The sequence below is a fragment of the Rhinolophus ferrumequinum genome, chromosome 6 (genome assembly GCF_004115265.2).
Source record: "Rhinolophus ferrumequinum isolate MPI-CBG mRhiFer1 chromosome 6, mRhiFer1_v1.p, whole genome shotgun sequence".
Taxonomy (NCBI): domain Eukaryota; kingdom Metazoa; phylum Chordata; class Mammalia; order Chiroptera; family Rhinolophidae; genus Rhinolophus; species Rhinolophus ferrumequinum.
In genome coordinates, this window is record NC_046289.1 from 69,097,903 (window position 1) to 69,112,366 (window position 14,464).

Here is a 14,464-nt window from a genome sequence, read left to right on the forward strand (position 1 = left end):
TCCCCAAGTCTGGGTGGGTTTTCTCCGGGCACTCCAGTTCCAGCCCACATCCTAAGCTGTGCACTTAGATGAACTGGCATGTCTAATTGTCTCTGAGTGAGTGTGGGTGTGAGTGTGAGGGCGCCCTGCGAGGGAAGGGCTGCGTTGGGTCCCATTGTGCACCCTGAGCTGCCAGCAGAGCCTCTGACCGTGGAATAGACAGGTTGGAAGATAAGTTTCTTACTTGTTTTTATTAATCTTTCTTAAATGGATGTGTAGCTCATATTTATTTCAGAGTTTAACATTAGGAATGTTTGGGGTTTTATTTAGATGTTTGATGACCAGACACATGCTGCAAGAACTTAACTCTTATCAATTAGCCTGTGATAAAATTGGTTTCGTTATATGTCATTTCACTTAAAGTCACAGTTTCCAAGAACCTATCCATGACTTTGAGTGAGGACGCCCCCACTGATTTAAGATTCCACTTTTATCACATACTAAATTCCTGTAGGTATTTTGAGTTTCTTTCATACCAGAAGGACACAACTCTTAAAGCTTTATAATTTGTTTCAGTACCAGATAGATATAGTTTCCCCCTCGCTGCTCTTCATCTGGTGATTTGCTTATTTGTTCTCCCAAATGAACTTTAGAATTAGCTTCTATAGGTTGGGAGAGAGAACAACAAAACCATGTGTTATTTTTTTAGAGAATGGGGCTGTCTTAAATTTATAAACTAACACCTATGTTTTGTTGAGTGTTCTTCCTAAGTACGTGGTTTGTCTTTACATTTGTTCCAAGTGTACTTTTGTCTATTATCAGGAGTATTTCCTCATATTGGTCTGTCACATTTTTTGTACAGTTTATTCCTAAATATTTTTTTATCTTTCTTGTTACTATTTTAATAAGTCTTTTCTTCAATTTTATTTTCTAATTGGATAGTTATATGCATAAGGGTTTTTTTTTGTATATTAATATACTATTAGCTATCTTCCTAAACTATCATACTGTATATAATGGTTTTTCAGCCAAATTTCTTGGATTTTACAGGTATATAATCATATCATCTGCAAGTAGTATAGCCCTGTATTCATTTTCCTTTACAATTTTATCTGTCTCTATGTAATCTTATATCTTTCTCTTATATAATTCAATTATATAATCTTATATATTATTATATAAAGTATTACAATCTTATATAATCACTTTCTCTTACATAATTGTGTTAGCTAATATCTCAGGTCATTGTTGTATGAGTGTGGGTATTTTTGTCTTGGATCTGACTTTAGGAAATATCTCCAATATTTCCCCATTAAGTTAGAAGTTGGTTTGAGATATATTTATTTTATTAAGTTAATGAAGTGGCTGTTGATTCCTTTGGTATTGAGTGTTCTTAAAAGAATAGGTGTTTAACTTTTTTTAAATGCCTTTTTAGAATCAATGAAGATAATCATGATATTTCTCCTTAGACTTATAATATGCTGAATAATATTAAGCTATTTCCTAATATTGACCCATTCTTGCATTTCTGGCATAAATCCCCTTAGACATACATGATTGTTTAATTAGCTGTTGAATTCTACTTGCTAATATTTTATTATTTTTTGCAGTAGTATTTAAAAATGAGCTTATTCTGTAGACAGTTTTTGCACAATCTTTGCCTTGATTCATTACCTCATAAAGATTTAGCAAAACAATGATATTATAATTCTATCATCTGTTTATTTATCAATCATTAAGTCTATTCACTATTAGATGGAATACTTCTATAAGGAGAAACTTTCCTTCATAAACTGTTGGTTATACTGAGGTCTAGCTTTACTAAAAAGGCTGGTTAAAAGCTCCACTGGCCATTTTTGAGAATAATTGGTTGGTTTCCCTGTATTCTCCAAAGATAACAAATGAGGTTTTGTGGATTTCCTTCAGTATTTCTATGAACTCATGAATTTTTAACATACTTTGTGTGTTTTAATTATTGCCATTATTATTCATATTGATACTCAAATTGTACCATTTGTGGCCAGTGGAAGTCTCTTAAGCTTAGCTTCAGAGTCTTCGATGGTATTCCTGTTTCCTTGTGCATGAAGATTTCCAAATTCATCTTACACAACTTCCCTTTTAGGCCAGAACAGCCAGATCTTCACACTTGCCTTCAGTCATGGGTATGGTCCCACAAGAAGGCATGAACTTGAGCAAGGCCGCTCACCTCAGGCTGACCCTTCAGAACTGGCAGTTGGAGGCTCTGTGTCAACTGCACTCATCACAGCTGGATCTCCAGTCCTTCCTGGAAGGAGATCTGGATTAAAGCATCCCTCTATTCACTACACTAAATGTTTAGTCATATGAGTGAGACCACAAGGAAAAGTGCATTATGTTCAGTCCACAATCATTATGTGTTACAGCAACTTTGAAAGGCTCAGCAGAAGAGGAGCCCACAAAGCGAACGGTAAAAATTTCCAAACAAGTAAGAAGAAAACCAGGAAAACACAGTGCTGTGGAAATCTTTTTGTTTTTCCCACCATTGTGTCTCCTTGGCACCCAGAACAATGCCTGGCCCATAGAAAGAATAGAGTAACTTATTCATTAAATAAATGAACGGTCAATGTTTTCAAATTCTGTAAAAAGCCCAGCTAAATCATGGGAAAATGTTCATTTGCTTTGTCAAAACAAAGGTGTTAGCAATCACGGTGATAGTAGGGCAGAAGCTGCTATGGGTAGGGGAGTTCATGGTGGTCTTGCAGTGAAGAGCGCCCACGTAGTGGTCTGCTCCGAAGGACCTTGACTAAAGATGACAGACTTAATGGTGGGTAGAAAGAGAGTGAAGGCAAGGACATTTACTTAGTTTAGGTTTCTTTGTTGGTTTTGTTTATTTATTTTGCTCTGTTCCTTAAGTTGGAAGAAATCTAAGGATATTTATAGGCAGAAGGGAAAGAGCCAAGGGGTAAGGGGATGGAGAATGTTACATACCAGAGAGAGAGGGTAGGATTTCTGAAGCAAAGCTCCTGAGGAGGCAAAAGCTGTTGATATCAATAACATAGGTAGCAAAGTTAACCAGGGCAGAAGGAAGACCAAGGTTTCTACTGAGACAGGAGGAAAAAGAAGGAAGCATGGTGAACATTCAGTAAGTTCTTCAAGCATAAGAATGATAAATTCAGAGCTAGGTGTCATACATAGGTAATATATTTAATAGCCCTTTATATACATGAATACTAGTTGGCATTTCTGTGCCTTTTTTCTAATGTTGCAAGGAGCTTGTGTTTATAAGATTTTATTACAGACAGATTTTATTGAGACAGTTTAGAATTAAAACAAAGCCCCTTTTCTAAAAACATCGTAGTAGATCAGAGAGACAACTGAACCAGGAATCAAGAAGTCCCAGGTTCTAGTCTCAACAGGACTATATTTACCTCTGAGTCCATAGAAATAATTAGCCTTTATTTATTGTACACATTTATAATATATTTAAGAGATTAATCAAGAACACATGTTGATTAGATATGTAGTGAGAAGGAAGAAAAAAATAATCAATAACGACTCTCAAGTTTCTAATTTTGAATAACTGGATGGATGGTAGAAATATTGGAGAGAAAATAATAATACTGGATTATTAGGATCCATTGAGATAATGTATATATTCAATCTATATGTAAATTAAACATTCTACGAAAGACATTAATGTTATGAAACTGATACATAATATTCACTGAAAATATGGAATATAGAACAAAGCAATAATTAGCTAAGATGGGGAGCCAAACTATAGTATAGTCGTACAGCATGTGAAGTTAAGTGGAAGAAAAATAAAATAATCTTACTGTTAACTTAAAAGAGATGGCAGGAAGAGATATTGAGGATTTTTAACAATTTAAATTTTCCTATATTCTTATTTATCCTCAAGTACCACTGGTTCTGTTATTTAACTTACCCATTATTTCTTTTGAAACAATTGTATTACAGTAAGAGTAGATAAATATAACCCTGGAGTACTATAGATTACTGAAATGTTGGTGGCTTTAAACAAAAAGACGTATCAAATCAAGTCAGTTTCTAGATTGCTGTTCTCCTGGGCACTGGTTCATCGTTCAGAGCTGTCAAAGGGTCTTGTCATTCCCAAGCTTCTGTGACATGCAGGACTCATTGTTTGCAGCCCAAGGCATTGCATGTCCCATTTTCAAAGGCATCAAGACAAGCATCTTCTGAATTATCTGATCACTCTAATTCTTCTATATTAATGACACAATAATGGTGTTTTAAATTCCTGTGTTTTATGTTCGTAATTCTCCCTCACCTGCTGGGGTTTAATCAAGTACTCACTCTACCCTCAGATAATTCATATTATTGTAGACCATCTGTCTTAGTGAGTTTCAGACGCATTTTTAAGCTATTCATATTTTGCATAAGTTTCTTCAAAGAGCATAGAAAGCATCTTGACCTTTGGTCCAAACTCTCAAAAGTCAAAAAAAAAATAAAGTCTTTCCAAATTTCCCCTTCCTTTGGTGACCTGGCCACCTTCAAAATCCTGAGAACTCATTTGAATGACTCCTTTATTATAGCTTCTGCTGTCTGGTATTGTTTATATTTTATATTATTTACCGTGTCTTTCTAATGACATTGAAGACCTCTGAGGTCTTCATTCCCTGTGCTTAGCAAAATATTTCATATTCCCTGTGTGTAGCATAATATTCTGTATATTTTTAAAAATAGTATCAAGTATTCATTGATAATATGAGTATACAGTAGTAAAGTAGGATAGCATTGTGATTAACAGAAGAGCCTCTGGAAGTAAGCAGTCAGGTTGGAAATGCCAGATCTGTTCCTCAGGAGCTTTGTGACTCTGGGTAAGTTCTCCAATGTGCCTACTCTTCAGTTTCCTCACCTGTTGAATGGGGATGGTAATATACCTATTCACAGGATAGTTAGAGAAAAAAATGGATTAGTATATGTCAATCATTTAGATCAAATGCTTGCCATATAGCAAGTACCAAATAAATGTTTGGTTGACTATGACAATGATCTTTACTTAACACTTTGGAGCTTAATTTATTAAGTAATGTGACATCACTATTTGTTTTTGCTTTTTTGTGTGTTTTTTAATTAAAGTTTATTGGGGTGACAATTGTTAGTAAAGTTACATAGATTTCAGGTGTACAATTCTGTATCACATCATCTATAAACCCCATTGTGTGTTCACCACCCAGAGTCAGTTCTCCTTCCATCACCATATATTTGATCCCCTTTACCTTTATCTCCCACCCCCCACTCCCCTTTACCCTCTGGTAACCACTAAGCTGTTGTCTGTGTCTATGAGTTTTTGTTTCTCATTGTTTGTCTTGTTCTTTTGTTGTTTTTGGTTTATATGCCACATATCAGTGAAATCATATGGTTCTCCGCTTTTTCTGTCTGACTTATTTCGCTTAGGATTATATTCTCAAGATCCACCCATGTTGTCACAAATGGTCCTATTTCATCTTTCCTTACCGCTGAATAGTATTCCGTTGTGTATATATACCACAACTTCTTTATCCATTCATCTATCAAAGGACATTTTGGTTGGACACCTCTATTTGTAATATACATTAACCAGTGTTTTCTCCAGAAAAAAAAAAAAAATCAAGAGCACTAGCCCCACTTTTATGTTTCTAGAGTTAGCTACCACTGCCTCCAAGATGTCTATGAACCAACTATTAATAACATTAATGCTATATTGACAAGACAGTCTGATGAGCTGTTTGGTGACATGTTAGGTGACAAAGTAATGGTGGCATTCACCAAATGAATACCATTGAAACAAAGCAACCTAACCAATTTAGAGGCTCAATATACCATTAATGTGCACACCAAAGCAGTAGCAAGACACTATGATGACAAACATTGTAGTATTCCAAATTCACCTTCAGTAGCAACATAGATAGATATATTTATAGAAATATCTCTAGCCATCCTTTTCACAGGACATAAATAAAATTGCTCTTTGATTGTTGGCTAAGGTCACTACTTTAGGTCTTGAACTAATTTTCCAGCTCTCTGTGTTACAGTGAAGTCAGTAATTGTTCATTAAGTGTTCAGGACTATATTGTAATGGAGAAATGGCAGAAGAATCTTGACAAACTGAAGGGATCCGCCATATGCAGACAGGAACAGGAAATGCAAGTTTCTGAGCAAGTGCATTGCAAGCCTTCTAGAGGAGGCCACCAGCTTAAAGAGTTGTTTCCCCAGAATGCTCACATGCGGTATGTTCACCTTCTAACTCCTCTGGCTGAGAGCAATTGTCAGCCGTTGGTTTTCCTGAATCCAGGCCAGTGTGTATTATTACATATAGAGAAAGTTTAGTTAAAGGACACCGGGAAAGCAAAAACCAAAACTCCCTGTGAGTGAGTTGAACATAGCACCTCCATGCAATGAAATCTAAAATGAGTCACGTGGAAATGCATGTGTGCTGAGGCTGAAAGGAAATTCACCAAAATGTTAACAGAGGTAATCTTTACATAAAGGTGGGCTTTCAGATGGTTTTGGTTTTCTTCTTTATACATTTCTTTATATTACAGAAAATTTACACTGTGAAAAAAAACAATAATTACTGTTATACAGGGTGTCTGGCAGGGTCTCTCCTGGGGTCTCTAGTCCCACTCCCCACATAAGAATGCAGGATATGGTGAGATCAAAAAGGAACACCAACGGAGCCATGGATAGGGGAGTCATACCACTATATTCTCAATGGCGGCTGGGTTGGAGACACAGGAAGCAGGAGCCACACTATCTGCAACCTGCCGTCCACTTCTCTCTGCCAACCAACCAACCTCACTTGCTAGCCCAGCCACCATCTTCTTGCCAGCCCCCATTTTCTGCTTGTATAGCCACAGCAGTTATATTAATTGCCAATGGCTCACTGGTTACAGCTGATGGCCAACTAGCCACAGCTGATGGCCATCCAATCACAGTTGATGGCCATTTACTACCTGAGCCAGCACCTTTCCAGGTGAGGCCGAGAGCCTGGAAACTGCACTCCTAGCTCTGTCCTCACAATTACTTTAATGAATAACCTAGAGAAGAAAGTTAAGATATAATTAACCATAACATTAAGGTTATTTCCCTCTACCTAGATCTCAGCAAAAGTCTTTGCTTTACAATCCTGAAAATCAAAGTTCTTACCAAGAAAAAAGACAAACCAAAATTCACTAAAAACAAAATGCTTTTATTATAGAAAAAAAGCTTTTTTTCAGTGCTTTTGTTTCTTTGTGTTAACCATTTTCATCATGTTCTAATTAGGCCAGGTATGTATTTTTGTGAGTTGTGTGTGGTCTCCTGTTGTATTTGAGCTTTGATTGCTATTGGGACTTCGTGGGAGGGATCAACCTTCAGGCTGATTGGTTGTAAGGACTGGCCATGACTACAGTGGAGGAAGTATTGTGCAGAAGCTGACCCTATAAGGCAGGACTTGCTTTAGTGGGGCTTTGGTGTGCCACAGCAAGTCTGCTCTTTGGGTGTGCCATTTATGGAGGTGGTTGGGCAGTGCTCTGATGTGTTCTGAAGCCAGCCATTGATTGTGTTGGTTCTGCATCCTCTTAGGAAGTGCTCTGGTGCAGGCCAAGGTCAGCCATTGCCTCTATCCTACCTAGGACCACTTGGTATGAGCTACAAAGGGATCTGCAGATGGTTGCCACTTGTGCTGACCTTGGAGGTTCCTGGGAGAAGCTAAGCTATGAACTGAGGCCAGCTGCTACTAATGCCAGGCTTGGGGCTGCTTAGCAAGTGGTATGGGGCATGCCTGGACCAGATGCTGCTTGTTTGAGTTTTGTAAACCTTTGAGAAATTTTAGGAAAGTCTGCAGCATGAGCCAAGACAGGCTGTTTATATGGAAAAGCCACTGGAAATGGTTTGGATGGGACCATAAGTTGGGTGGGGTGGGGTCTCAAGGAATCACCAGGGCAGGGAAAACAGTGTTATCTAGGTTAATGGAGACTAACATATGGTGCCCACCTGTGAGTTCAGGCTGGGTGGAGGGAGGGCTCAACAAAGGAACAATGGCTTCTGTCAACACTTCTGTCTGGAAGAAAGCTGCCCCTCCAACCTTCCCCCTGCAGCCAGACAATTCAGTTCCTTCTCATATGTCACTGGTGCCTTTCGAGCTGCTGCCCCAGTGCTGGAGCCTAAAGCGAGGGAGTCCATCAGTGAATAAGTTCACACATGGGCCCTTTAAGGGGAATGCTTGGGACTCCAGCAGCCATCTGTCTCACACAGCCACAATCTCCACCACTTTTCACAGCCAGAAGTTATGGGAACTTTTCTTCCTGGCACTGGAGCCCTGGGTTGGGGAGCTTGGTGTGGGGTTGGGACTCCTCACTCCTCAGCGGGTAGCCTAAATACCCCTCCTGATCTTTAACTGCCATATGCAGGTGTGGGATCATCCGGTTCCACGTCTCTGTCCCTCCTACCAGTCTTGCTCAATGTGGCTTCTTCTGTATGTCCTTAGTTACAGGACCTCTGTTCCTCTAGACTTCAGGTGGTTCTCAATGCTGGTTGTTCTGTGGTTTAGTTGTAATTTTGACGTGGTTTTGAGAGGAGGCAAGCACAGCATTTACCTACTCTGCCACATTGACCATATCTTCAAAGCGATTTTTAGAATATAAATTATGGCCTGGATTAAAAATGGTGTCTATAAACTGTTGTTCTGCGAATCTTCACAAAGATCACATTTTCTTTGAGAAAACAAGGAAAACTGAAATATTATAAAGTTGCTATGAAACAATGACTAGAAAAGTCTGTCATGAGCGCTCTGAAGCATTTGCTTTGTGATGTCTACCCCAACGTTGCATTCGTGGTTCCTTAGCCCTCTTTGTAGTTCTGCTGTGAGCCCAGTTCCCACATCCAAAATAGATTTTCAGCCCTGAGGATCTTATAATAGAGGCAAGCTGTGAACATACATGCCCCACACTCTGAGTCAGGACTCTCCAGTCCAAGCTGCCCCTAAGGAGGGATCACCAGCTGGAAAGTAGACACATCCACCAAAGGCTTACATGACATCATCTGACCCTGTTTCCTCCCTGGTTGCAAACAGATTTCAGGCTTCTTTGTCTGGGTCCCAGTATCTTCAAACTCACACTAGCACTTCAGCAAAACTGTGGTATCTTTATTACACTTTTTTAAATGTAAGGTTTTCAAGGACTCTTTTTCTTTGAGTGGTGCATATATTGAAATAGCTGTATAGCTTTGCACAGTAATAAATAATTCTCTGGGGGAAAAAAAAGAAATGCTTGAGATGGATATTCTGCAAAACTCCAGAATTATTGTGAAATCGCATTTTTATCTACCATTTTTAGAGCCCATTTGATTTATCCTAGCTTGGCATATTAGAATAGACATGGGGATACAAACAGCCTGATATTTAAAATTTTGTCTGCATATGAATCTCCTCTGGCTTCCTCCTCTGCCAGGAAAATTTTTCCTGTTGTCAGTCAACTGATCCTAATATCTTCTTGGAACACAGCAAACATTTTAAAGTGCAAAGTAAAAGTCCTCCCCCAGCCCTGGAGAGAAAACTTTTTTTTCTTTGAGCTGTTGATGTCTTTAAGAGAAATGACTTTAGTTGGTTCAGTCAGATGATAGAGGACACACTTAACTCCATATAAAGGAAAATGTTTGAATACCAGTACCATTGATTTCAAGTAATGTTTATTTGGATAACATTGTTTAAGGAGATAATCTGAGTTATAAATTGCATCGGGCTCAAATCCTTCTTAAGGAGTGGCAGAAGAGTAGTTTTGTTGTAGTTTTGAATTTTGTATCATTATTTTGAAAAAAAGTCCCATATGAGTATGTATTTTGAAATATATTTATCAACTTAGAAAGGAATGGAGGCCTCCTGACCATGGACCACATTGCTTTAGTTAATGATTATTTCCAATTCTTTTTTAGAGTTTTTGGTCAGAATGTGTTACTCTGGACCTAAAGAAGAAAACAAAGACCCAACTTTATCTTAAACACTAGTAAAGGGTATTGTTTTAACGTAGACAAAGCAAGTCTTCTTGAGATAGCCTTATGGTAATTGATCCAGCGTCTTTGAGCTTATTTCAGCTATTATCCCAGGTCACATTGTTTTAACTGTTGGCTGAACATAAATTGTTAACATAATAGAAAATAGTCACCAGGGAGAATATTTACAAATCAGAACACAGTAGTGATGGTCATTGAAAAGAGATTTAAACGCGCGCGCGCGCGCGCGCGCGCACGTGCACACACACACACACACACACACACACACCCCAAAATAAAACAAAACAAAATGATAAAAAAAAAAATACCACTATGTTAAAATGTCTATAAAGCTCTTCACTGATCTTGTATATTAGAAAAATAAAATATGTGTTAGGGATGATTTGTGGGGTTGACAGGATAGTAGTGGTGGCGAACTAAGTGGAGGGGGAAAAAGAAACCTACAGGACAGGAATATTGGGAAGAAAAATAACTCCTTTTGATATTTTTAAAGTTTCTATTATCAATTTGAGTTAAAAGGAATAAAATATTTTGGATCAGTTTAAATAAAGCAAGTAAAAGGTGCCCAAAATGAGAAATAATTTCAGAAGTAATCAAGGTAATATCTTATTTGAAAGGTGTTTGAGTAATAATAGCTATGTTAGGCAGGGTTCTCTTGAGAAACAGAAGCAACAGGAGGTGTAGCTTGTATCTAATATCTGTATCTATATTCATATCTATATCAATAGAGAGAAAAGTTGAGATTTTAAAGAACAGACCCACGTAATTATGGGAGTTGGAAAGTCTGAAATCCATAGGGCAGGCCGGCAGTCTGGAAATTCTGGTAAAAGTTGATACTGCAGTCTTGAAGCAGAAATGCTTTCTCCTGAAAGAACCTCAATCTTTGCTCAAGGCCTTCAATTGATTAGATTTGAACAACCCAAACTATGAAGAGTAATCTGCTATATTCAACGTCTTTGTAAATATTAATAACATCAAAAGCTGTCTTCATAGCAACATCTAGACTGTTTGACCAAACAACTAAGTAAATACCAGAGCCTAGCCAAGTTGACACGTCACAAATAGCTTTAGAGACTACCTTTAATTTTGTACATTTTAGTTTCTCATAGCATCTAGGAAAAATAGATGATGTGTTAAGTATTAAGTGGAATATCACATTTTATATATATTTCTGATGTACTTTGGAGTTAGGTGTGCATCTGTGAGTCTGTGGGTTAAAGTTTGTGCCATATGCCCCATATAGTCGGTGTGTGCTTCCAACTTACACTTTCAAAACAATATATGCTGCCACAGCATTTCTCCTGCAACTTTCCAAAGGAATGTAATCTGTACATTTCAAACACTGCAGTTGAATATACCTCCAAAGATAACATTTAATAAAACTTCACTTGAGGTTCTGAATCACCCGGCTAATATCTTTGAGGAGGAAGGCCTTAAACATAAAAGAAATAAATGGTCCATTAGGATACATGACTTCAGTAATCTAGACATTGATCTTTTGTCCTTTGTTTTAACACTAGCAAAATAAAAAATATATGTGAGAAATTTCATTCAAGCCATTTGCATTGATTTTTAAAAGTGACTGCTTATAAACTTTAAATGCTTTGTTTTTGTTTCATTTTATTTTATGTTTTTGCTTATGTTTATGTTTGTGGAGTGAGTCATTCGATTGGTTGGGTGATTGATTGGTTGGTGTTTGAACTCAAATTAAATACTTTATTCATCAAGACTAGAAAAAAAGGACTTATGCATATAAATGAGAATTTATGGAATGATTTTGAAGAAAATAATCATAGATTTTAGTTGGTTTTATTGAAAGTACATATATCTTAATAAGTATAAACAATTCCACTAGATACTATAAAATAATGCATTTTCTCTCCCCAATATTTGCCTTTTTATTGAAATTGGATGACAAATAGTATATAAAGGAAAACCATCAGGAGCAATCATAATATATACATTTAAGTAAGCCAGAGTATCTAATTTGCAGTTTTTGAAATGGAGATAAGTAGTTTAACAAAAAATGATACCAAAAGATCAAAGTAATGGTTTTAAATCACTTAAATGATTAATAAAACTAATCATGTTAGCAATTTAATATCTATTTAACTTTTGATAGCATATATTCAAATCTTTTTTAATGGTATTCAGAATTATATCCATCCCTATTGCAGTGAAAGCCCACAAATAAAAGCATTGCCTTTCTTTGCTAGGTTTGTAAACACTTGTTTCACATAAAAATACATACAAAGAGATGTCTGGCTTTTTCCTTAAGGCTTATTTTATCCTCTATATTTTTTTTTAATTAAAATTTATTGGGGTGACAATTAGTAAAGTTACATAGATTTCAGGTGTACAATTCTGTAATACATCATCTATATATCACATTGTGTGTTTACCACCCAGAGTCAGTTCTCTTTCCATCACCATATATTGGATATCCTCTATACTTTAACAGTCTCTCTCTCTTTTCTTTATATATATGTACATATTTATATATGTACATATATATATGTATATGTTTATATATAACATGTCTTTAGGTAAGAAATGTGAAATGAGTCTCACTAGATTAAAATCAAAGTGTCAGCAGGCCAGCATTTTTCCCAAAGCCTCCAGGGGACAATCTGTTTCCTTGTCTTTTCCAGTTTCTTGAGGCCATCCACATTGCTTGGCTCAGGGACCCATTCCTCCATCTCCATCCAGCAACATCAAGCTAAGACCTCACATCTGGATTTCTCTCCTCTGCAATTATAAGGATGCATGTAACTACACTGGTCCCACCTGGAGATTCAGGATAATCTCCCCTTCTCAAGGTCAGTTGATTGGCAACTTTAATTCTGTCCGCAACCATAATTCCTGTTTACCATGTAACCTAACATATTCACAGGTTCCTGGCTATAGGACACAGATATCTTTGTGAGGGCCATTAGTCTGCCCTGCAAATGAATCATTCTTGCAGCTAGGTGATGGGCACATAAGTGTTCATTGTATTAACCTATCAATTTGTATAGGTTTTAACTTTTCCAAAATAATAAGATAAAACATAAATAAACTTAGGCTCCTATGTAACCCAAGGAATAATGTCTAAAAGAGAAAAGTTAATATTCCAAATTCAGCGACAACTTCATTACTATTCATCCTCTTAGGAAATTTCCATATTTATTTCCAGTGAGCTATCTGAAAAAAAGATAAAATAATTCAACAATTTTAAAACTTAAAAGTATAAAAACATAGGCATACATATTGCCTCCAGCAAACAGCCCTTCCACAGATTTCATGCCAAGAAAAAAAAGGTTTAAAATAGTTTTTTAAGATATTACAGTTTCTGAGAACTTTTAGGTTTAGAGAACTCTTCATATTATCTGGTCCAAGTACTCGCTGACATATGACTTTCCTGCCAAATAATCAGCCACAGTTTTTGTTTTTCTAACATCTCCAGGGGTGGGGTTTGGGAGGTCAACTCCTCGGAAGTAGTCTGTTTCATCTTCGGACAACTATAATTATTAAAATTTTGTTTCACCTCTATGGCTTTGGAGAAATAAGTATAATACTTCTACAAATATTTGAAAGTAGCTCATTTATCACCCTGAAGCTAAATACCTTTAGTTCCTCTAGATATCAGTGGCAACCTGAAATTGATCAAGAATGAAGACTGTCTCCCTCTGGAACATTCTATTGGAGGTAAATTTGTCAATTTAAATGAAAATTCCCCAACAACTCATTTGTCTAATAAATTGAATCACAATACGTTGGGAAAATCTAAAGATTTTACCCATGACTCTATTTCAAAAGCCAGCTCCACAGACTTTCTGGGATTCTTACCTTCCATAGAAAAGATATTCCACCGGGTGGTAAGTGACCATTGTTGTCCTGGGTTAGTCCTGAACATGGCTGCCTGCACACCTATGAGCTGTAAGCTCATTGATGATTGAACTAGGGAGGTCAGAGGAGCTCAAAGAGGCACAATTAACCTGAAGTGTTTTCAACCTTCACTGAAGACCTTTCATTCCACAAGGACCAGTTAAATCTCTGCATCTGTGCTAGAGAGAAGCTGATCTCTTTCCACACATTAGCAAATTTGAAAAACAATTTTATCTGAAAATTGAAATTTCACAGAGTCATGTCATTATATTTCATTAGACAATAAGGACAGATTCTAGACAGACTTAACATACGTATGAAATGGGGGAGTGTAGGGGGGAAATGTGTAGAGGCTCAACTGATAGGTAGGAAGCTCAGTGCTGACCTCTTTACAATGCAGTTAACTGCCTTAACTTTGGTCAATCAGGGCCTCATGCTGTACAACTGATTGAAAATATAAATCAATGAAGGTCCTGGTTAAGGCATTTTGCCCTCAACGCTATTCAGTGACTGTGGGGACAGAGTCCCAGAGAGCAGTTTCCAGGCTCTCAGCCTCACCTGGAAAGGTGCTGGCTGGGTTATTAGATGGCCATCAGCTGTAATCACATGGCCATCCGCTGTGGCTGAG

General features: G+C 37.2%; 1 long non-coding RNA gene across 1 annotated transcript in view; it reads left to right on the top strand.

Annotated features, from left to right (window-relative positions):
- The window catches only part of LOC117023880 (uncharacterized), a 179,879-nt gene extending 167,098 nt beyond the window's left edge, over positions 1-12,781 (top strand). The window contains exon 4 of the long non-coding RNA XR_004423272.1: positions 12,621-12,781. This is a non-coding gene — a long non-coding RNA (uncharacterized LOC117023880). The remainder of the gene's footprint in view (positions 1-12,620) is intronic.
- Positions 12,782-14,464: the final 1,683 nt, after the last annotated feature.